The sequence below is a fragment of the Osmia lignaria genome, chromosome 13, assembly GCF_051020975.1.
Source record: "Osmia lignaria lignaria isolate PbOS001 chromosome 13, iyOsmLign1, whole genome shotgun sequence".
NCBI classification, from domain to species: Eukaryota; Metazoa; Arthropoda; class Insecta; order Hymenoptera; family Megachilidae; genus Osmia; species Osmia lignaria.
Genome location: NC_135044.1, coordinates 6,887,338 through 6,909,884, shown reverse-complemented (window position 1 = coordinate 6,909,884; position 22,547 = coordinate 6,887,338). Strand labels below are relative to the sequence as shown.

Here is a 22,547-nt window from a genome sequence, read left to right as displayed (position 1 = left end):
AAGTGAAGAATTTTATGTTTCACTTTAACTCATGTCTCGTAAGTCGCTCGGTTTACGATCCATCAGCGATCCATGATTTTCCTGTTCAAAAATCGAGCGTCGAAAAAGGCTGCGGGCTGCGCCGGAAATTCTATAATCTGGTCTGAAAGCGTGAGGTTTTCCGCCGCGTGTAGGGAAATTTGCGGCGCGGTGGCAATCGAGAAACGGAAATGGGATAAATTCGCGACCGAGTTCTTGGGGAGAGCTTGGTAAAATATAGATTTGATCGTATTAAGCTGCTTGCAGAAACCTAACAATATTAACCCTTACAGCATTTCAACCCCACCGATATCATCAGCCATAATTAATACAATTTTATTAAAATATTGCAGCTAATAATTTTTAATCAAAATAAGTGTCATTTGAATTATTAATTTTACATCGTATTTAGGGTGGTTTTTAGATTCCTTTGTTTTAAAATTCGAGTGATTTAAAAGAAGATCAGACGAGAAGATCGCGAATTGAGCTGCAAATCTAATAGATTAAGGCGAACCCCATAGATATCTGAAATGTACCGTTTTAAAATGAACGCCGTCGGCTAGAAGCATTTAAACAAGCACAGAGAGCTGTGCTAGTGACACGTTGTGTGACGCACTTGACTCGGGTGCAATAAACCAGCATGAAATCCTTTGTCGTTGCTTGATCGAGGTGGCGAAACGTCGATCGGGTAGCTGTGCAACTATATTCGAGCAATCGAGTAGGTGAATGAGCACGTTGCTAGACTCACGGCTGTTTAGCCTGTTGAGAGCAACAGGTGCCACATTGGCGACACAAAGCCACGTTTAAACGCATATTTGTTTAGGATTAATCCGTGAAATTTTGCTGATTTCACTAGTCCATATTGGGCAAAGTTAATCTCCATCTCTCTCCTGTCTCTTTCCGCTAATTAACAGCTTTGTTAATGACCGTCGAGAGTGTTATCGAGTCGCGTCGAATTGTTATTACTTCCCACAACTACTTTCTATTAACTGTTAAAGAGAATGCTACTTTTCGAACCTCCGATTTAAATTTCACATTAAAAGTTGGATTGTTTCATTAACAGATACAGTTTCGTAACAAAGGAATTTTTTTGATTTTGAATTTTAATATTTTGATATCAGTCATTTAATATTCAACTGCGTACTATTTCGTAAGCGTTGAAAGAATCACTGTTTCGTGTATCAAGTTCCGATATAATTTCCTGAACACCTAATCGATAGAGGAACTCCACATTTTCCACTTCTGATCGATTTAATCTGTCTAATTGAATGAACAGTGGAATTGTGTATGGCAGTGTCATCGTAAATTATCGTGCCATGGAACAATTCCGTAATGGACGCTCGCTATGTTTTCTGTGGTCGGCTTTGATGAAGATAATTACATTTCCCAGATTCGACCACGTTGCGGTTCGATGAAACTGTTGTTTCAGTTACTTTCGAACTTTATTCGATGGCTCCTCCAATCTGTGATCGAAGATATATTTAACACACTAGTTTCACGTTTATTAATTTATGGGATTCTGTTCAAAATTCTGTGACACACCAGATGCATTCACTTTTTCGTAAGGAGTCATACGCGACGCACCAGGTGCGTCATTCACTAACTGTTTTATGTAACCGTAAATTAAATAAATTGATCAATTATCGACGTTCCTAAAGCTCGAATGATCAGTTTACTATTTTATTAGAAAATCGGTGTAAATTTTTTAAGGATTCTGATTGGAAAGAAATTCAAAGAGTAAAGAGCTGCTGCTTCAAATTTTCCTCTCAGACGGGTTTCGATTTATTCGGTCTGAGAGCAAAACAGAATAGGGTTTGTATAAGAAAAGACAGTAAAATGGATGAGCAAAAGGGAGGGCGAGAAGGATTCCTTTTTACTCGCAGCAGCTGCACCGTTATGGCGTTGCCGCGGCTCCGTTGGATTAATAATAAAAACGCGTCAGTTTCCGCCTCCGCCTGGACGGTGCTGAGTTTTTACCAGCGAAATCATTTGGTCTCGTAACTCGATTAAGCAAACCATGCCGTGATGGTTGAAATGTCGAGGGCACAATGTCCTTCGTAGTCGATCGATCGATTGATCCGATATTTTAAGTTTTGCGTGAGTAACTAAATATGGTAATTATAGTTTACTTCAAAATATTTTATTTTTATCATTAAAAATACATATTATACTTTATATAAAATATCATCGATTTTAATGATATGCATTGGGATGTCGTGTCACGATAACAATCTGGTACAATTGCTAACGAGCGCATTACAATAATTATCTCAGTATCGTAATAGATATCACACAACCTACCACATAATTGTAAATCAGTATACTTGTTACAACATCTACTTGAGTGTAATATCGTGTATACGTGTGTCTCTTAACGTACCAGATATATGCAAACGGGTATGTGTACGCGATAATAATTATTTAAATATCGTGGTGTTTGAATATTAATGCATGCCACTATGCACGCGTCATAGAATTTGCAATCGGTAGCTGGAATTATTCATCCGTATTGAAGATTCGTGCAGTCGGTATAAATCGATACCGGCCACTTACGAACGTGCATCAATGCATCAACGATGATCGTTTTCAGTGCAGCGTACCGCTTAAACCGGTAATTATCGTAATGGTCATTAAGCGACCGAACAAATAACGTTCGTTATCGGGATTTCAGGACACGTGTATCAGTGAACGTAATACAACATTAGGCTGCTTTGACAATTTCCGTATTCTGTTTGCGTAACTCTCGGCTCGGAGTAGTTGTGGATTGCATTAACGTTATGAAACAACGTGCTCTCGATTCTTTTCACGAAATCCATTACTTTCAACGCGGTCTGTTATGAATTCTTCTTATTGAAACTGAATCATTTTGTAATTTATTAAAAATTGAATATCAATCGCCTTTGTAACTTACGACCGTTACATTTGTTACACCCTGTACGTGACACAACGCTTTTCACGTTGACTCTTACTCCGGTTGGCGTTGCACCCGGTCAGTACGGAAAAACTAAATTTGCTGGTTGATATCGTATCACGAACGAAGATAGGACAGCTCTGCAATGGAGCGACAGACGCGATGTCGTTCTCATTAGTTTGCCCTGCTGGCGCTGCGTAAGTTTTGAGCAGCGTGACACGTAGCCGTTGGCCTTTTCATTCCTGAATTTTCCTCGCTGCCAGTTCGATGAAAAGCCATGACGATTAACGCACCGTGTAAATTCCAGCCGAATTACCTGATTTTCCTTCGTCAGCGTTACCTGAAATCATGTATGAACGTGTACTATCTTGTCTGTCTACAGTGATCTACATTAACGTTCAGACACGTTGATATTGTGCTTGCTGAAAAACATGAAATCTACTAAAATATTTTTATATAAAGTCCACTGCTCTGAAATTTTGGTACTAACCAGGGTAAGTGAGAAACGTGCACTTTTGTTTGTAGACAAAATTTTCCCACAACTTTAGAGCACTTCCTAATCCTTTGAGAGGTGCATAAGCCAGGAGCGATGTATATCGACAGCTAAAAGTTTTCGGAAATGTTCAAAAGCGGGGGTGGAAAAGAACATAAGTGAAGAAGCATCGTGTTTTTCTTATACTCTTTTTCTGTCACTGAAAACTTTCTTCATATTATTACTTTGATTGATCGATGCCATGTAACTTTTAATCAATTTCGTGAATTTATGCTTAACACCCTCGCACTGAAACAACGTTATGCATGGATGCATTAGAAAAATGCAATTGCATCTTCTTCCTTTCTTCATAAAAAAATTGAGATACTTGAAAATTATTAATTTTAAGGCTCAAGTATTTTACCTCTTTGTAAAGTGCATCTAGAAAAAGAATAACTTAATTCCAAAATACTTTTTTCTTAACATTATTTATTTTTAACCATTTTAGAAATACATTTTGTCCGAGTTGCATTGGATACCAAGTAAGAATTTTTAAGAATATTTCATTGAGAGTTTCTTATGTAGAATAAATTCCTGCGAATCGTTCAGTCGGCATTGTTGGCAGTTTTACGCTACGTAGCTTGAGAAGAAAGAAGTATCTTCGTGATCTTGATTCGAGTAGGTTAATCCAGAGGCAAGGCCTCTCGAAAAAGGAAGTCGAGACAGGGGGGGTCGTTCTTTCTGGCTGTCTGACGTAAAGGGGCAGAGCAAAACGTGAAATCGTCGCACGGTTTTCCAGTCCGTTTCCGTCACAAAAGAAGCTGTTGCTCTCGAGGAGAGAAGTCTTTCGAAGAGACACGGCTTCCTCCACGAATTGGTTACGTCGAACTAGAGGAGAGACGTTACTTTACGTAAAACCGTCGACGAACAAAAAGGATGCACCGTCGACGAGTTCAATGCATCCGAACGGCCTTCCTTTTCTCCCTTTCCTTGTGACAACGAAAAATTTCTGTTCCTGCCTGCACCTGACAGCGAACGATCGAATAAAATGGCACTGATAAATTCTCAAAGTACATACATCGATTCTGAAATCGGTTATTCTATGTATGCGCCCCGTGAATACGCCAGTTCTGAATTTCTCGCGACACGTATTGGTCGAAACAATAAAGCAATCGTGCTTTACGTTTCTTCATATTTAAGAAACTTTTCCTTTCTTTCTTTTTAACATTTTAGCATTTTAAAGGTGGTATATTTTATCAAACAGCTCTTACAATTTAATCCATGAAATTGTAGCATGTGTTATTATACAAGCCCCTCTTTAAGGGCGGATTTCGCCCTTTGTATGCTGATTTAATTAAAATTGGCTGAATGTAGGAAAAAGTAGAAGGTTTAAGCTTTAATTTGCTTTTTGGTGCAACGATTTTGGTTAAATTTTAACAAAGTTATACAGGTTTGAAGTTTGACTACTTTTCAGTGATGTAATTTCAGTAGTATAAACACGCGAATGGTCAGACATGTTCATTTATCTTCTGTTTCTACTGCAAATTTTTTACTTCTGGTGCGATTAAAGTGATAAGAGTGAAAGTTGCGATTCATTATTGTCTGAAAAATTAATTAATTGAAGTCGTGACATAAAATCCAATGTCATGACAATGTAAGTATTTACTATTTCATCCCCTCAATCCATTTGGGTAAAAGTACTCGAACTGATTAGACATAAAAACAAACTTCTCTCGTTCAAATTTGTTCCTTATTTTTACGCGTACAAAGTCAATTAGAAAACAAATGATTTAATCGGTTCTTTTTCGCAGCAACACTTTGGTTAAAATTTTTAATTATCTTCATTACTTTTTTCTTTGTTCCCGAACGGTGGTTGCTTTATCTTATCACGGTTAAAATAAATCGTATTCGAGCTCTCGCCGTAATTTGGTGGTGTTCTCTCCGCGAAATTATTTCACGACGCCCACGAGGGAAAAAAAAGAGTGGAGAAAAAAATGTCCGTAATTAATTTCTGTGATTACGAGGTGCATTTGACAGTCTCTCGCCGCGAGTAGAAGGTCGTTAATGTTTTTTTGACATGACGAACTGTTGGCGTTTCAAAGCGTTTCAAGGAAAACGAAATCAGAGAGGATCAACTCTGCCGTGATGAAAGTTAAGGACCAGTAATAGTCATTTTTGCTACAAAATCGTTTCAACCATGTTATTTAATTCCGACCTGGATTTTTTATGATTCACTTTGAAAATCTTTTTTAATTTCTGTTCACTGTAGTTTAACCTGGATATGCTCGCTTTTTGTTAAATCCTTGCACTAAAGGTATCTATGGAAATGCTGGTATAGGGAAAATGGGAATTTTCAAAGGTATCATTAATCATTAAATTAAGATACACAATGTATTTTTTCAAAAAGATTTTTATTTTCAAAAATATATAGATACAATAATACATACGAAGGTTTGAAATTTTCTTGATTAATGGTCCTTCTTTTAATTTTATATTTAATTAATCCATTGGTTGTTTACTTTTAATTTGGAACGATTAAAAATATTAGAAGTAATTGCGGCTTCGTTTTTCGAATATTTATTCTTTCTCTAAATGTGTATCCCGATGCCGTCTGTTTGAATGATTTATTGAAGTTTGTAATTAACACTGTTAATTAAGACTTTGCAAGTTGCGTCCGAAGTTCTCTTCTCGTAATAATTGATGTGTACATTAATATGCAAACTCGGCGTGGAAGTTTGTTCAAAAACTTGTTGATTCATAATATTTGAAGCTGATAATTCGTAGTATTAAATGTTTACAGCAAAAATAGCTAATGATCTTCTGAAAAAAATACAAACCCCTTGAGGTTGGAGGTAAGTACTATTTTTCAAGTGATGTATTATCTTCTTATCGACTGTGAAGTTTTATTTTTAGAAAACCACTAGAGAGAAATGACAATAAATTCAAATCGGTAATTTTTTCCCAGAACGTCCTTATTTTATTTATTTATCTATTATTTATCGTTCTCATTACTTTTATCGGTTTCCGCCTTTCCAAAACAGTATAGGTTTGTAACATTTTTATACGATTCCCCTGATATTTGATAAGTGTCCCAGGACTTACGAGCGGCAGTGTATTCTTTTAGAGCACGCGTTTTTCATCGCCATTCCAATCTGCCTTTCGCGCTTTCTCATCGCACACCTGTCCACGTAGTGGGTGGCTACGTAAGCTCGTAACAATTTGTATCCATGAAATACGATGCGGCCGTTATAAGTTATAACTCACTGGTCTGGAACAAGCCGCTGGTCTTATTACTTCGTCGATTTGTCGTGTAGGATGCGCAACATTTCCTGAAATTTCGTTGAAATTAACCAAAAGTATGTTCCATAATTTCACGTTAATTAATTTATTTAAATTCGTTTACATTGATTATTCAGTCATTTGAATTTCGCTGTGAGACTGAATTAAAAATATACGAGTGCCCTATCGTTTAAAAGATTTAAAATTTGCTTCTAATTTATTTTTTAATATCTCATTAGGTATATATCAACAATTTGTTCAGACTGTGATATTATTACTCTGAAGAGAAAAGGGGTGGATCCCTCCTCCCTTATGGATCCATCACCGACATTAACAAGTTTTAAACATAAGCTACTCGTAATCACGTACATTCTAGGCCAATTATTAATTAGCATCACTCTGTAACACTATAGAACATGGAAATAGGATGGGGCGTTTCTTATTTAGATGTTGCTTCCATAGCAACCCGATCAAAGAGCATCCTTAACCATAATTTACACGGTAAACTGTCGGTGAATCGAGTTCCCTGCATTTCAAAGGCTTGGTCAAGAAACATAGGAACCGTTCGATCGTTCTGGTACATATTTGTCCCGAACATTTGGCCAGCATGCTCTCAGAGTAACCATTTGTCTGCGCTAAAATCTATTCAAAGAACCAGCGATAGCAAATTTCAATTGTTCCAATGACCGATGGTATACACTATTGGATTTCTTTTTTATTCAACATTGGAAACTATTATCATTTTTACTAGGTCATATTTTCCAATAGCTAATTTCCAAATAAATGAAAGTTATTTTATTTTTAATTCTTTTTTGATATGTTATGAACATGCAGTGTGCATCGATTATGAATTACAAATGCATGTTTTACAAATGTTTGTTGACCGTATAGATAAACGATAAATATCAATTGCTGTATTAATTCCTAAATAATTACTGTATAATGTTAAACGAGTTGTCAACTGCGTTCTAAACAGACCTTTAGAAATTGATTATGAATATGCATTAACAGATTCAATTGCAACAAAGAAATATATGTATGCAAATTGTGTGATAGCAATTAGGACGATGAAAATGTTATATTAGCATTAATACATTCGATAATTACATTTGTGTGAAATATTTTCGAATAATATTTACCATGTTATTTAAATATCACTGTCAGCTTTACTGCATTACTTTATTATGGAATTGAATATTCTACAAAACGAACAAGAAACAATAGAGATAGGTACATTATTATGACGATCAATAAGGATCTTCGGTTTTGATTTTTTCCACGTAGAATTTAATGAGATGGCCGAAGGGACGTTGGGAAAATGAGGGACAGTGAACGTTGACGATCCTTTCCAGTAATATTACCATTATTTCTGCCTCGCAGACTCGACGTCAAATTGTAAAATTCAAGGAAAAGCATGGAAATGAAAACGTTGAATGGCGGAACGTTAAAAGAGGTTAGTGAATTGTACAAACCGATATATTAAAGATTTAATATCAACGGTGAAATGTTCATTGTAATGAACGTGAATGCAATTCCATGAAAAGAGTCAAATACGATAATTAAAAATTAAAATTCTATGCATTGAAAGCATTTTTAGTAACTGCTACCATGGGACATAATTTTAAATTTCGTTCCATACTTTTGTTTATTCTTCCCCTTGAATCTGTAAAATTCCAAATAGAAATTACATTTCTATACATCCAATTTTATTTCTTCGAATGAACAAAATGATGTAACATGTTTCAAGTGTCACGAAACAAAAGCATAAGTGAAAGAACAGAAGAAAGTGAAACATTTTATTATATTTTTCAAAAACACTCTTGAAGATGTTGTAAAATATATCCGTGTTACGACAGTGCCAACTTTTCTCCCGACTGCCAAAACAATTTAATTTAGTTTAACGTGCTTTGAATTTCCTCGTACTTGCTCCTAGTTTCATTGTTGACGTTGAGCACGGTCAAAAGTCCCGCCGAGCAGAATTTACCGGATAAAGTAGTTAGTCTGTTCCTTCCGTCAAAAACTGCTACACCTCCAACGCTGGATAACCGGAACGAACACGTACGGCTCACAAATTGTATAGAGACTCAACTACAGCGATACATTAGGAGCTTTCTGGTAGACAATTACACTCCCGTTCAATCTTGCAGCTCAGTGGCCAGAAGAAATGATCCATTATATACTTAACTAAAAGTATTCGACTCTATTTTCTTTATATTTTTGAAAAAGTGGACGATTTTGGGCGTAATTGATACGAAAAATAGAAATTAGGAAGCTTTTTAGTTATGGGCGCTCTTTTTAAGTACTGTGTGCTACTGCGCAGGTAGCTACTGCGCAGGACGCTACTGCGCAGGTAGCTACTGCGCAGCTAGGTGGATATAGTAACAGAAGTCCCTTCACGCGGACTATTTAAATTGCGAAATGTTCTTTTTGATATCTGGAAGCGGATTATTCATAAACTTTTGTACTATACGTGTCTGTGAATTTTATAGAAGTATAAAAATACTTAATAATACAAATCTGGAATTTCTACATTAACCTACATTCTACATGTATTCAAAATACTGAAAGCTATTGATGCAAGGTTTCTTTGACGAATAAAAGCATTTGTTCGAATGTTAGTGAAAAGGGGAAAGGCATACATATTGTTCTACAAATACAAAGAACATAGAAGAGTACATATAACATCGACAGTGGGAAAGGTTCTAACATAACGAGCTTCCTCAGTGGTTCAAGCAATAAGGAAACTTTCGACGCAAGATTTCGTACCTATATTTTTAAGTACAAAACGTCTAGTATTCTCGTTTTCTTTCAACGAGTGACACGATATCGACCCATTTCACTCGTTTCCATGCTCATATTTCCCCATGGACGAGGAGACGCTGCTTGTTACAGTTCGTTTCACGCATTACTGCTCTAAATATGTCGGATTAAGGCGACCTTTGAGCCTCTTCTTTCAACAGGCTAAGTCTTTTCATGATCGTGTCCCATTTTTGTCGACTCTCTTGTACCCAGTCTCTTCGAAAGCCGGAAAACGAACAAGATGATTCTTCATTTATCGTATCGGTGGATCGTGAGCTAGTTATCTATACCTTAATTGAGCTTTTGTACTTTCGGTTTTAAAACTCCGTCTACTTTGTCACCAGAGGTTTTTGTTGCCAACATTCAACGAAGACTCGTGAATCAAATGGTTTTATTCACTAGCACCACCAAGGTAGTTTTTTAAATACAAAATTTTTATGGACGACATTTTGTGCTCGTCTTTAAGAGATAATTATATTTGTCATAAAAACGAACTGTTTTTGAAAAAAAATAAAAGTTACAGGAACACAGCACGTATAGTTCTATGCATTTGAACATTTCTCCCGAATTCTATTTGTTATTTACAGCAATATTTTCTTTGCCAGGTGGAAAGCAATTTAAAAAATTGCTATTCGTATATTAAAAATTGCAGGTGGAGAAGCGAATGCTGGCAGCTTTGAAATTCGTTTAGAATTACTCGGGTACATTCATAAGTTTTTCGTTGAAATAATTTTCATTGGTACAGCGAGAAGTTTCGAATAAAACCGCATTGAAATCGTACTGCAGCTTTGAAATTGTAGAAATTCAAAATTAAGGTATATGCATACATAATTTTACATACTGAGTTGAAACTAATCCTTGCAGATTCTTTTTTGTTTCTCTTTCCCGATAAGCACCTATTTCAATGGCGCATACAAATTAATTCCACCCAATAATGTGTTAGCAATTCTTTATACCGTTTTTATGAATTTTCAATGAAAGAGATGAAATACTGTTACAATATTTTTTAAAAATATGACGATATTCGAGCGATATATTATTATAGAAACAGTAGATTATTTTAAGTAATCTTCATACTTGAAATTTAAATGAAAATGTTTAAAATTTTATGCTATATTTTTAGGATATGGAAGATATGTTAATAGTAAAGGTATGTGACAATATTAATCCAACTTTATGACTTTTATTTCAAGATATATTAAAACATCATTCTAAATTTCTCATAAAAAGCAAATATTTAAATTTAAAAATATGGTATGGTGTAAATACAGTTGTAACATTATTCTTCTCACCGCTTTGATAAAAATTTTCAATAGCTAGGGTAATACTTCTTTTATTCAATAATAATCGCTTCAAATCGAAATATCAGACGTTGGATGTAGGATAGATGAAAAAATCATGTTGTACATTGTAGCAAGGCTGATTTTTCGCTTAATACCGATTCTGATGCTACGATTACAGCAACAATAACACCGGGAAAAAAAGGATATAAATGAAAGAACATCGCTGAAATGTCCGATAAAAGGTTTGAAATCGTTTTCGATATTGATGCATAACATTGTTTCATTAATTGAAATCAATGGAACATGAAATCGAAAATGTTTCCATCGATTTCAATCCGTTTCATTTCCTATCGATGCTTGATTATTTACGAAACGTAATTTCACCTTTCTCGACAGAGAAATATACAAATTAAATCTCCATTACGACAAAGGAATGGAAAAATGATATCGAAGGTATACATCTCTTGTATGTTCATTTCTACTCTTTTATTTTGCAATAACTTTGGAAATTCATTTTTCATTACAGAAATATACAGTAGCTGAGTGTAGGGATTTGAGGATTGCAGAGATTCTCATGTCACGATCGAGTACAGTCGATTTTGATAGCAAAAGGGTTAACAAACTTCTTTAAACAGAGAAGCTTAAGCTTGTAAGATGTGATCGTGTTGCACCGGAGGGGTCGTTGAATAATTTCACGATCACGACGACGACGACGACGACGACGACGACGAATTTCCATGAAAAAGCATGCCATACATGTAGAGTGTTGCTTGCTCGTGAACTGCGTGTATGCGCTAGAGCATGTGCCACTATTCCCTGGTGGTGTTCCCATAAATGGTACTTTGCGTTTCTACATTTAAAATGAGCCTCGCTTTGCATAATTGTACACCGATCTCCGTGACACAGTCCTTCCTCGTCTCTCTTCATCAGCTATTCGATCCAAGAGAAAATCGAAAGACGATAATGTTAGCTGGGACCATCTTTTTCCATCAACTTGTCAGGTACTTTCTCACTTCTTTCAATCATTTCTTCTTTGTATATTTATTTCGAATCTTTATTTTATCTAAGAATTCATTCACTTTTATAAATGCAAATTATCAGTAGTGGATCTTCTAATGATAATTAATTAAATGCCAGGACTGATAATTTGCACTAATTTTGAGTCGCCCTGTAGTTACAATTTCAAGCGTTAAAATTCAGAGTAAATCATACCCTAGATAAAACTAGACAGCCCTTAAGAATTTTTCATCAAATCAAAGTTATGCTTTGATCTTCGAAGAAACTCATTCTTGGTTTAACATCCAATGGTTCTTTACAGGCGTGTGCTGATTTCCTTTTGAAACATACACGCGCCGCTGTCGTGGACATCCGCCATCAAATCGCTGGCACGATATTAATTCGAGGCCTGACAGAAAGCTCCTTTTCATCTTTCCTGCCATCACATGTGTACACACCAAAGCACTAACGAACTGAACTGGACACTTCGCTCCACTAGATGTAAATACATACACATATACATACCAGTGACAACAGATACAAGAAGACTAGACATGCCTTTGTTCTTGAGGATAATTTTGGAGGTCCCAGACTTCTCCGGTGAGACACCCCACAGTTCCTACTTTACCAGTCACTTTTGTACAACACCTTGCACTAACAACTCCCTTAGATCTATTTCTTTTATAAATTAGTCCAAATCAGTACAAGTCCCAAAACGTATTATAATTATTGTTTTGTAAGCTTGTATTTACTTCATGCACTTTAATAAATAAATCATTTTAAAGAAGCAAGTAAGTTATTTTTTAATTTACTCACCTTCTTACCTTAGCGATTTATTTAAGCACTTAATTTCCTTTTTAAAACATATATTTAATCTATTTAAGCTTCTCCCTCAATTAAATAATTAAATTCCTTAAATTTTTTTTCTTAATTGTTTTCACGTCGAATAAGCGCCCTCTGGCGGCAAAAATGTGAACTAAAATCTCGACCTCGAATCAGCGCCATCTGGTTTTAAAAAAAGGAACTAAACCACGTAGGATTTTTGGCCCTCTAGCGACAAAAATGTGAACTAAAATCTCGACCTCGAATCAGCGCCATCTGGTTTTCAAAAAAGGAACTAAATCAAGTAGAGATTTTGGCCCTCTAGCGGCAAAAATGTGAACTAAAATCTCGACCTCGAATCAGCGCCATCTGGTTTTCAAAAAAGGAACTAAACCACGCAGGATTTTGGCCCTCTAGCGGCAAAAATGTGAACTAAAATCTCGATCTCGAATCAGCGCCATCTGGTTTTCGAAAAAGGAACTAAACCAGGCATGATTTTTGGCCCTCTAGCGGCAAAAATTTGAACTAAATTTGAAACGTCGAATCAGCGCCCTCTGGCGGCTAAAATCGGAACTAAATTCGTCACGATTTTTTTACTGTGCTGGTGCGGAATTATAAAGAATATAAGAGTTGGCAGCATATAAGGGAATGTAAGGAATAGAAGGATGTAAGGGATAGAGGGGTGTAAAGGATAGAGGGATGTATAGGATAGAGGGGTGTAAAGGATAGAGGGATGTAAAGGATAGAGGGATGTAAGGAATAGAGGGATGTAAAGGATAGAGGGATATAAAGAATAGAGGGATGTAAAGTATAGAGGGATTTAAGGGATGAAGTTTTGTAAGGAATAGAGTGATATAAGGGATGCAGGAATATTAGAGATACAGGGATATGAGAGGAGCAAGGATATAAGGGATGCAGAGATATAAGGGCTGCAGGAATAAGTAAATTGAACTCAAGAAATATAAAGTTTAAATAATAAAGTTTATTGAGCTCAAGAAATATAATAAATTAAAGGTACATGTATATTTAACGGGTAGATCCGCATCCCTTGGCGGTCGCGGTAAGACTGACTAGTCATCACCATGCTCTAGGTCAGACAATGAGTGATGGAGCATAGTCGTTGATATCAAAGTTGTCTGCTGTTACTGTTGACGTTTGTTAGACTGGTGCACTGCGAAGTTTTTTACATTTTTATCCTAGGATAGAGCAGAGGGTGCTTGTCCTGAAAGAACAAATTCAAAACCCTTTGAACACAAAGGCCTGTCCAGTCTTGTTGGGCCTGTAGTCGCTGTACGTAGATATAGTCGGAGAATCCTGTATCTGAAAAAAAAGAAAGCAGCCAGCTAAAGATTCTACCAACAGAAAGGAGAGGGAGAAAGAAATAATGTAAAATATAAAAAGGGGAATCTGAAAGAGCGGTCGCTCTTTTAACTTACAGCGGATGTCTGGCACGCTGGAGAAAGAACGAACTCAGACGTTATTAAATACGAACTGAACGTATTCCATCTCGTGAATCATTAATCGAGCCACGGCTACGATGATAATAATGTCTTTTGCCTAGAGGTATATCGAACCATGAAGAAAAGAAAATCCCAGAGAAAGAATTTTATATTATTCTGGTTGATGTCAAAAGACACTGGTGGAATCCTATTATCACGTTAAAATGCAGTACACTTTTCAAAGTTATTATTTTGTCCCTCTCTTTAAGACCTACCCTTGTTAACGTAATAGCGCGTATTTTTTCATTTTAAAGGAGTCCATAAATTGTTCATATGGAAAATTATCAAGTTTCATATTTTCTTTTTATTTACAAGAAACTTCATTAATTTTATTTAGAAGTTGTAGATTCATAAAGTTTACGTAGAAACTTATGAAATGCCCTGTACATAATTCACAGTTGAGAGAATAATAGACTTTGAACTTACTTCATATTTTTCCATGATTTTTATGAACCCATAATATTGTACTGAATCATGTTTTCTATGCATGCGTCATTGCAGATAACCAATTATGTTACGTTATCAGCTAACCTACATGATAAACTAAAGACGTAAAAGCGAATAGGTCAATCATAAGTTTATCATGAATAATAACAGTGATAAATTTTAGAAAAGCCCTATTTCATCCTTCTATGTTTCTTTTTTCCAATTACATATTTTTTCCAAGCTGTATTTACATAAATACTTCCCATTATGTATGATAAAATAAAACTGCATCAATACATTATTATAAACATCGAAGGTTTGATAGCCCTGGACTCCAGAAATCTTAATCCAACTCTGAATATTATCAATATTAATAATTTTCATTATTCAATTATTTTATACATTCGTCATTAAATTATTAAATATTGCTTACGTTCAATATTAACGAAGAAATTTAAAATTGAAATTATTGCATTTTAATGGAGGAAATTCATTTCTCTCTTGAACTGAAACCCAGCGGCTGATTCTTTTTCTTCTTCTTTTTAATTACGCTCGATTAACGCGCGTTTTCATTCAGAAACGTGCGGAAGTTGATTCGTGCGAAGGGAAACGAACCTTTCGGTGAAAAAGAAAATAAAAAGAGAAGAAAAATGGAAGAAATGGAGTATCGATTCTTTTTATGCTGTCGCTTTGGGGCTTCGCGTCATATCCGTTCATTCGAACGTTACTCTTGTTTGCCAGACGTGTTATGGAATGCTACCGAAAGATTCATTCAAAGGGCTTTTTCAGCTCTTTTAAATGCAGCTTTGTTAGAGATTTCACGGTAATACACAGAACGGAGATTGGATAACCCTGTAAAACTGATAGATTTTAGAAATAATATTTTTGAAGCTTTTCACGTCTTTTATTCGATCGTCGAACGAACCATGGCTTTTTGAGAATTTTAACACATTTTCCTTTTTATTGCTAAGATCGTTCTTGTAGAGAGACCGTAAAATGTAGAGAGACCGATTAAAACATTTGGTTTCAATATTTCTGGACATCCGGTAGATTTACTATGTCCGTTTAAATGAATATTTTCTTCTTTAAAAGCTGGTTACAATGCGTGGCAAAACTGTTCATCATTTATGAATCGCTCTCACTTCGTTAATAATTCAAAGAAAATTAAATATTATAATCAAGCGTGCACCACGCATGGTTTCCTCAATTATGAAAAGTTTCAATGCATTCGTTATCCTAGCGTGTTGTATTTCACCAGCATAAACCAGGTATTAATACGTTTTTCCAGACCTCGAAAAATTGAAATTAAAAGGAAAATGGTATTTACAAACGAACGTAGCTGAACGAAGCAACAAAAATGTTCGGGCTAAAAATGAAACCTTTCAATTTCAAGGAAATTACAAAGGATGCTTTATAAAATAAAAAATGAAGTTGTAATTTCTTTCATGATATTCACCTTATGCTATTTTACAAGCAGGTCCTCGAAATCCTCAAAGAATCACTCTCGACAACGATTAACGAGTTGCACTCAACAAAAGACTTCATCAAGTCAGCAACGAGAAGATTAAGTGAGAAACTACAACGTTTCGAAATCTCTTCAAGGTCTGTGGAGAGCCTCAAACACGCTAAATTACGATTTCTTCGGCTTAAAGAGAATTACTTTCCCTTCTTAGCCGCTCGTGTCTGTGTCATTAACGAAACAATTTCATTCGACGTGAGTGAGTGAGATACACTTTCAACGGTTGCAGAAGTACTTATCTACGAAAAGGAACAGGATATCCAGAAAATATAAATGACATGATTTTACGAAAATTAATTTATTAAATTAATTGACTATCTAATTAATTCTTACCCAATTTTCTAACTATCAAATAAGAGGCACTCATTGAAAACGTATTCATTATGCAAACATTTATTTTCATCGATAGACACCAAAATAGATATCGAAGACAAAACTTCATTACTTCAGAACTCCATAATACTGGATTACTGGATATCAGGTGGTTGATTTAGAAATACTGACGCGATTTAATAATGGAAAAGTATCATAAAATGTCACTTATAGCATATTAATTTGAAGTTAAAATTTTGCCAAAAATATTCATTTAATGAATTCATTAATACTTTAATTCAAGTACCAACTTTCATTTAATTTTATATTTCATATCATTTTAATTTTTTAATTTTACACCGTTCCTCTTAACATAAAAAATGTATTTTTTCTTTGAAAATGATCTTGGTCCAAAATGATGTAGCTAATAATAATCAATCAAATCTTGTTTCGTTGTTTCATCCCTTTATGACATTTTATATACCAGGTTTCAACGTGCTGGTTTGCACCCTGAAACTTCACCTATATATCATTCTAAAGAAACGATTTAAGAAGTAGATAATGCTCTTTGCAGTTCGCAAGTACGTCGGGAGCAGGAGTCAAAAAGTTAGGTTGCACGATACTTTATACTTTAGGAAAAGTGTCGTAGCGGGTTTGAGGGTGGACTGTGTGCTTTGTCGGAAAGCAGAAAACGATCGAAAGCGTAAGCAAAGGTTGCCGATGGAAAAGGATCGATGCAATCGTGGAACAGTAATGAAGACGTTGAACGACAGGTTCGACTGTTTGCCACGCAAATCGTTGGAAAACACGCGAATCCTTTCGAAGCAGAACCTCCGCTGCCATTCCGTCCGTAACAGGAAACTGAAGGCACGTAAAAATCTCGTTCGAAACCGGGAATTCAGCTTGAAAATTCTTAACGTTTCACGATTCCTCCAGACATTTATGGTGAACGTGGCTGAACAATCCTGGGAAAAGTTCCCATTCTTTCCTTCTTCAACTTCAAGCTAATTCGCATTTTTAGGTTTGGCAATCTGGGAATTGATTACCGAGAAGCAATGAATTGAACAATGCCAGTAAATGGCCAATTTGGAAACTAAACGAAGAGGAAAAGGTCCCAGGAGTCAGACGATAATTATGTACTTTAGAAATGGTGGGAAAATTGTGAAACACAATCCTAAATATTAATCTTCGGACAACGGACCATGGAGAGAGCCCCAGTTTTATTTTTATTTCGCATTTCATAGTGTTTTCATTTTATAAATTTTTAAATAAACAAACATTTTAATAAATCATACAGGATGAATTTATTTGATGTCGAAACAGAACAGTAGGTAGGTAAATTTGATAATAACTTCATGAAACTCTCTGGTCACTCTACTGCAAAATACAGTACCCCTGTTTAAGCACGACTCGGTGGAGGTGTAACAAACATCTCTCCCAAAGTTGTTGATATTACATCAACTTAAAAAAAAGAAGTGCATTACGGTATGTGTATAGCACGTAATAACGTGCAGCTCAACTGCAAGTTTCTAGTTATTACCAGGCGGACCATAGAACTATTAGGACGCAAATTACCGTGCAACTATAATTGAAATTTCAAATAATTACATTCGTGTTCCAACTTTACTAATATTTTTGGTGGTCATATGTAATGTACCTATAATTCACCCTGTATTAATTTTTAGATTACATCAACCTGTGAATTAATTTATTAATGACCATAGTGCAATTGAATAAAATATACGATCCTGCAATTAGCTGTGATTAAAATATCGAATAATTAAAAATTTAGATTTATTTCTTGTACCCTTCACTTACAAGGAGAACTACCCAAGTGTTACACTCACTTATTAATCAAACTTTGCCAGCTTGTAGAGCTCGTCGAGCTGAACACGCCTATACCCCGCTTTGTGGGCAGACGACTAATTGTTTAAAAGATATTAATAATTAAAGTTAGACAAAATAGAATATAGAATTTTAGCTTAGGATTATGTAGAATTTTAATTATTCAAAAAGGGACAAATTATCATAAAAAAAAAAAAAAAAAAAAAAAAAAAAAAAAAAAAAAAAAAAAGGAACCAAGGATTTGAACCAAGGACTTTTACATTGCAAGTCATGTGTTTAACCACGGAGCGGATCCATGACTCGCAATCTGAAGGTCCCCGGTTCAAATCCTTGGTGCCCAACAATTTTTTTTTTTCTTTTTTTTTTTATGAAAATTTTTATGTAATAGTTATTCAAAAAGAGACAAATTATCATTTAAAAAAAAGAAAATGTTGGGAACCAAGGATTTGAACCGTGAATCTCTAAATTGCGAGTTGTATGTGTGAGTCTGTCATACTTCTCAATGTAAGTAGTAACTAACTTTAATTATTAATATCTTTTAAACAATTAGTCGTCTGTCCACAAAACGAGGTATAGGCGTGTTCAGCTCGACGAGCTCTACAAGCTGGCAAATTTTCATTAATAAGTGAGTGTAACACTTGAGTAGTTCCCCTTGTTAATAATCAAATGATTCTAACTGCTCTTATAACCGGATAGGAAATTTTTAAAAAGGAACACTGCATTTTTCATAACGTCTGCTTCTCCGGAAAGAAATTACTTGGTCCTTTTCCTGGAAAGGAAGCAATCAGGATAAAACAATGATCGCTAAGTAGGATTTTTCCGTTCGTCAATTCCCTTGGCTGGAATCATTAACCATCCGATCGCGGCCCTGCTTTCCTTTTCCCTTGGTCGGAAAGGAACGATGGTTTTATATTCCCTGGAAACGTCACCGCGTACATCAATCTCCTCTCTAACAACCCTCGTTTTCCCGGTGATCGGATTTCCGACGTCTTCGTACAGGAAGAAAGGTGAAATTTTCCGATCGATCCGCGAATTAAGAAGGAACATCGGCCGTAAGGTCAGCAAGTACGCCTAGTATTCGGAAACTTTATTGGGAACGTTACTCTGAATCTCATCGATTTTCGTACAAGTCAAAAGAATCCTATGAAAGATGCCAGCTCGTTGAATTTTTATTTTATCGCTGCTCTTTGTGGAATAGTACCAAAGACGAGAATTCGCCGATTCATGTTCATTTTCAACTCGATCGGTCTGACACTGACATAAATTACCTACTTGTCGATTTTAAAATAATCATTGCCATTATAATATCATAATTGTTTATGAGTATAAAAGCTTTTCCTCCATTTAACCCCTTGAATTTTAAAAAGAAAAATAACTTTAAACAATAAGGAAATATTTTTTCGTTTTAGAAATGTATAATGTTGAAAATTGTCAAGCTTACGTAAAACAGATTTGCAACGAGGGGTTAGAAATAGAAATAGTTGTAGTAAAGTTTTTGACGCTAATTAGCGTCCGCCTTGAACAAAGAGTGATTAGTATCGTAGTTAGCGACGAACTGCGTATGATCAATGTTCTCAGTTTCGCAGTAAAGTCGGTAAAGTTTAAGCATAGCACGGTCTCGCGAACTGCATGTGTACGTTGAGACAGCAGAAGATGTGCAAGAACACGTGTTCTTGTTAACGTAGAGATTAGTTGGCTGGCCTGAGACACGAAGTAGCAAGTTTACTTCCGCTGCTTTGGTAAATAGCAACGCGATCAGCTTCGTGTTCTGACGAACGGATCATAAGGGCGCAATAACGTTCGTCTTGTCTTTTCCTGTTAATTAACTAAATCTCATTATGTCCTCTAACATAATTGCATCGTTTCACAGAATCACGTAAATGGAATTTTCCCTATTTTTCTGTTTCTTTCTTTCAACTTATTTTCGACAAGATTTTCTTCCCGTTATTGTTCTTGTTATTGCGAAAAGGTTTATGGGGGAGACAATTTTCCGTGGCTGGAAAACGCTTGTGGAAAATGCGGTTAAGCTTCGCAACGACGGAAAGAAAAGCAAAGGTATTAACTTTGATAACGCACGAAGACTTTTAATATATTTATCAAAAATATCTGTCTATCGTATAAAGAATTCTCTACATAGTCGATGACAAAATTCTTTGAACATCTTGTAAACTTCCTATCAATTTGAAACAACGAACTCAACTGAAACAGGATCCCTTTAACCATGTTCTACAGTCTGAAATATGTCAGTGAATAGTTCTTGAAACTAAATGTTCCCTCTTGGATCGTGTTTGATTCACCACCCTGCTTTATTCATCGGTTCTTCTCTGGCATTCGTTTCATCCCTTGCAGTTCATCGATCGTATCACTGGCAAACGTTTCTGCTCGTCGACTTTGCCTTCCACGTTACATATCGCTTTGGCCGAGTGCTGTTCGAGCGAAAAAGTCAGGGTTTGCCGCTCGAACGCGTACCTTTGCCTGCGTATCGCGTCAGTTCTTCCCTTTTACCTCGACGAATCGTCGACGTCTGGTACGGGTCGGTGACGTTTCGACGAGCGAAGCAACAGAATGCAAACCCTGTCGAAGGAATCACCCGATACCTTCTCCGATTTCCGCAGGATGCTGCATCGACGACGCGAACGAAGATCATCGATTGATCTTCAGCTCGAATTCGACGATGCAGCATCCTGTTTCTAATGGATTGCAGTGTAGTGTTACTGCTAAGAAAGGGAACTCCCGGTTTAGGGGGATCAGCTTCAACTTTGGTCGAGATCGAATTTGTTGCTCGTTACGATGAATAATTACTGTTCGATGACAACGTCCTGGCTTTCATGGGTGATCTAGGTCATCGAACGAATGGAGGAATTGTTTAAAATATGACCTGCGAAGTTTACCCTCGATGCGAATTATTAGTCTGATAGACCCAATTAGGGGTTAAATTAATTACTGCATGCCTTCATTAATTTCCTCATTTTTGAGACTGCACTCTTTTCCTGTAACATTTTTTCCCTTCTTTCGGTGTAATTAATAACCAGGTCTCTTCTCGGTTGTTCTTTTTTTGGTTAAATGTAATTAAACGAAAGTTTAGATTACTTTTCAGCGTAACGAGATAGGGTCACGCTTTCAGTTTTATGACTTTAAATAAATGCTAATATGTTTCTGGAAAGAAACTTTTAGTTTTCGTCAAGTAAATGGTTTCTGAAGTCTGCTTTCTTTTTCACATAAGTTTGCGAGAAGTCTATGAAACGTAGGAATATTTGAACTAATTGGTACTTGTTATAACGGAAGATCAAAAATCAGTCGAATTGATATTCATATGTTTTAATGAATAATTAAGAAAATAGTTAAAAAGTAATATAAGGTAAAGGGATTTCTAGAGTAATTTTCTGAGGAAAGAAAATCCTTTCTGAAGGTAAAAAAATATAGAAGTATAAATACAGAGTATCTCAGCGCGTTCGAAGATATCGAGGAAAGATTATAAACTGCTATATGGGTAACGATAACTTCCTCGGAAAGTTATTTGACTGATAAGGAAGCACGGTAATCAAGTGTTTTTCACGGGTGTTATTAATGGCAGGCAATAAGATGGAGATGCGGTAAGAACCGACATACCACGTCGAAATAGATTAATGACAGGAAAGTTATGAATATTTTATAGGAAGGTAGGAGTTACAGATTCTCGAGGATATTATGAGGCGGGCTACGTTAAATCAGCAAGAACGTGTTATGACATGATAAACAACCATAAAAATAATCTTCATTTTTGACTCTGAATAATCTACATTTTTTATTAAAAAAAACATCATCTATCACGGTTAATAAATTATAAAATAATTTAAAAGTCAATTAACACATACAGAGTGGAAGCAAGTGCAGCCTTAATTTTTGTCCCCCTATTTACCCCTTAAAAATATCGTTTCCCTCGATCGTACCGATAATTTCCGCTAAACTAACTCTCAATCGAGTTTCCGTTCTTTCATTAACAATCGAATCACCGTTGGGCTCATCACGCTCCATCGAATATATTCTCCGTGGGAATACGGCTGCTTGCCAATTTTTCAACCTGTTCCACGACCATCAAACGATAACCTTTTTTTTCTCTTCCAATTTCCGTTCGTTGGTTCAACAAAGTAATGCTGCAGGTTCTTTAGATATATAGACGATAGGAAATTCTATAAGTAATTTACTTACTTATTGTAGACATCATTTTTTGTTGTAATTAATGATGAACCATTCAAATTAATTATTAACCCTCATTCGAATGGCGGACCATGGAGAGTGTCCCAGTGTTCGTAATTCTATATTTAATACTACCAGAGAGGAAACGAACACTGTTTAATGTAATGTGCTATACATAATAATATAGAAA

General features: G+C 35.7%; 1 protein-coding gene and 1 long non-coding RNA gene across 3 annotated transcripts in view; one reads left to right on the top strand and one right to left on the bottom strand.

The window, feature by feature from the left end:
* Fur2 (furin-like protease 2) overlaps positions 1-22,547 on the top strand; it is a 210,733-nt gene that overhangs the window by 119,500 nt on the left and 68,686 nt on the right. The gene's annotated exons all lie outside the window — the stretch shown is intronic.
* Positions 13,575-22,547, bottom strand: part of LOC143306016 (uncharacterized) — a 66,919-nt gene continuing 57,946 nt past the window's right edge. The window contains exon 4 of the long non-coding RNA XR_013063284.1: positions 13,575-13,900. This is a non-coding gene — a long non-coding RNA (uncharacterized LOC143306016). The remainder of the gene's footprint in view (positions 13,901-22,547) is intronic.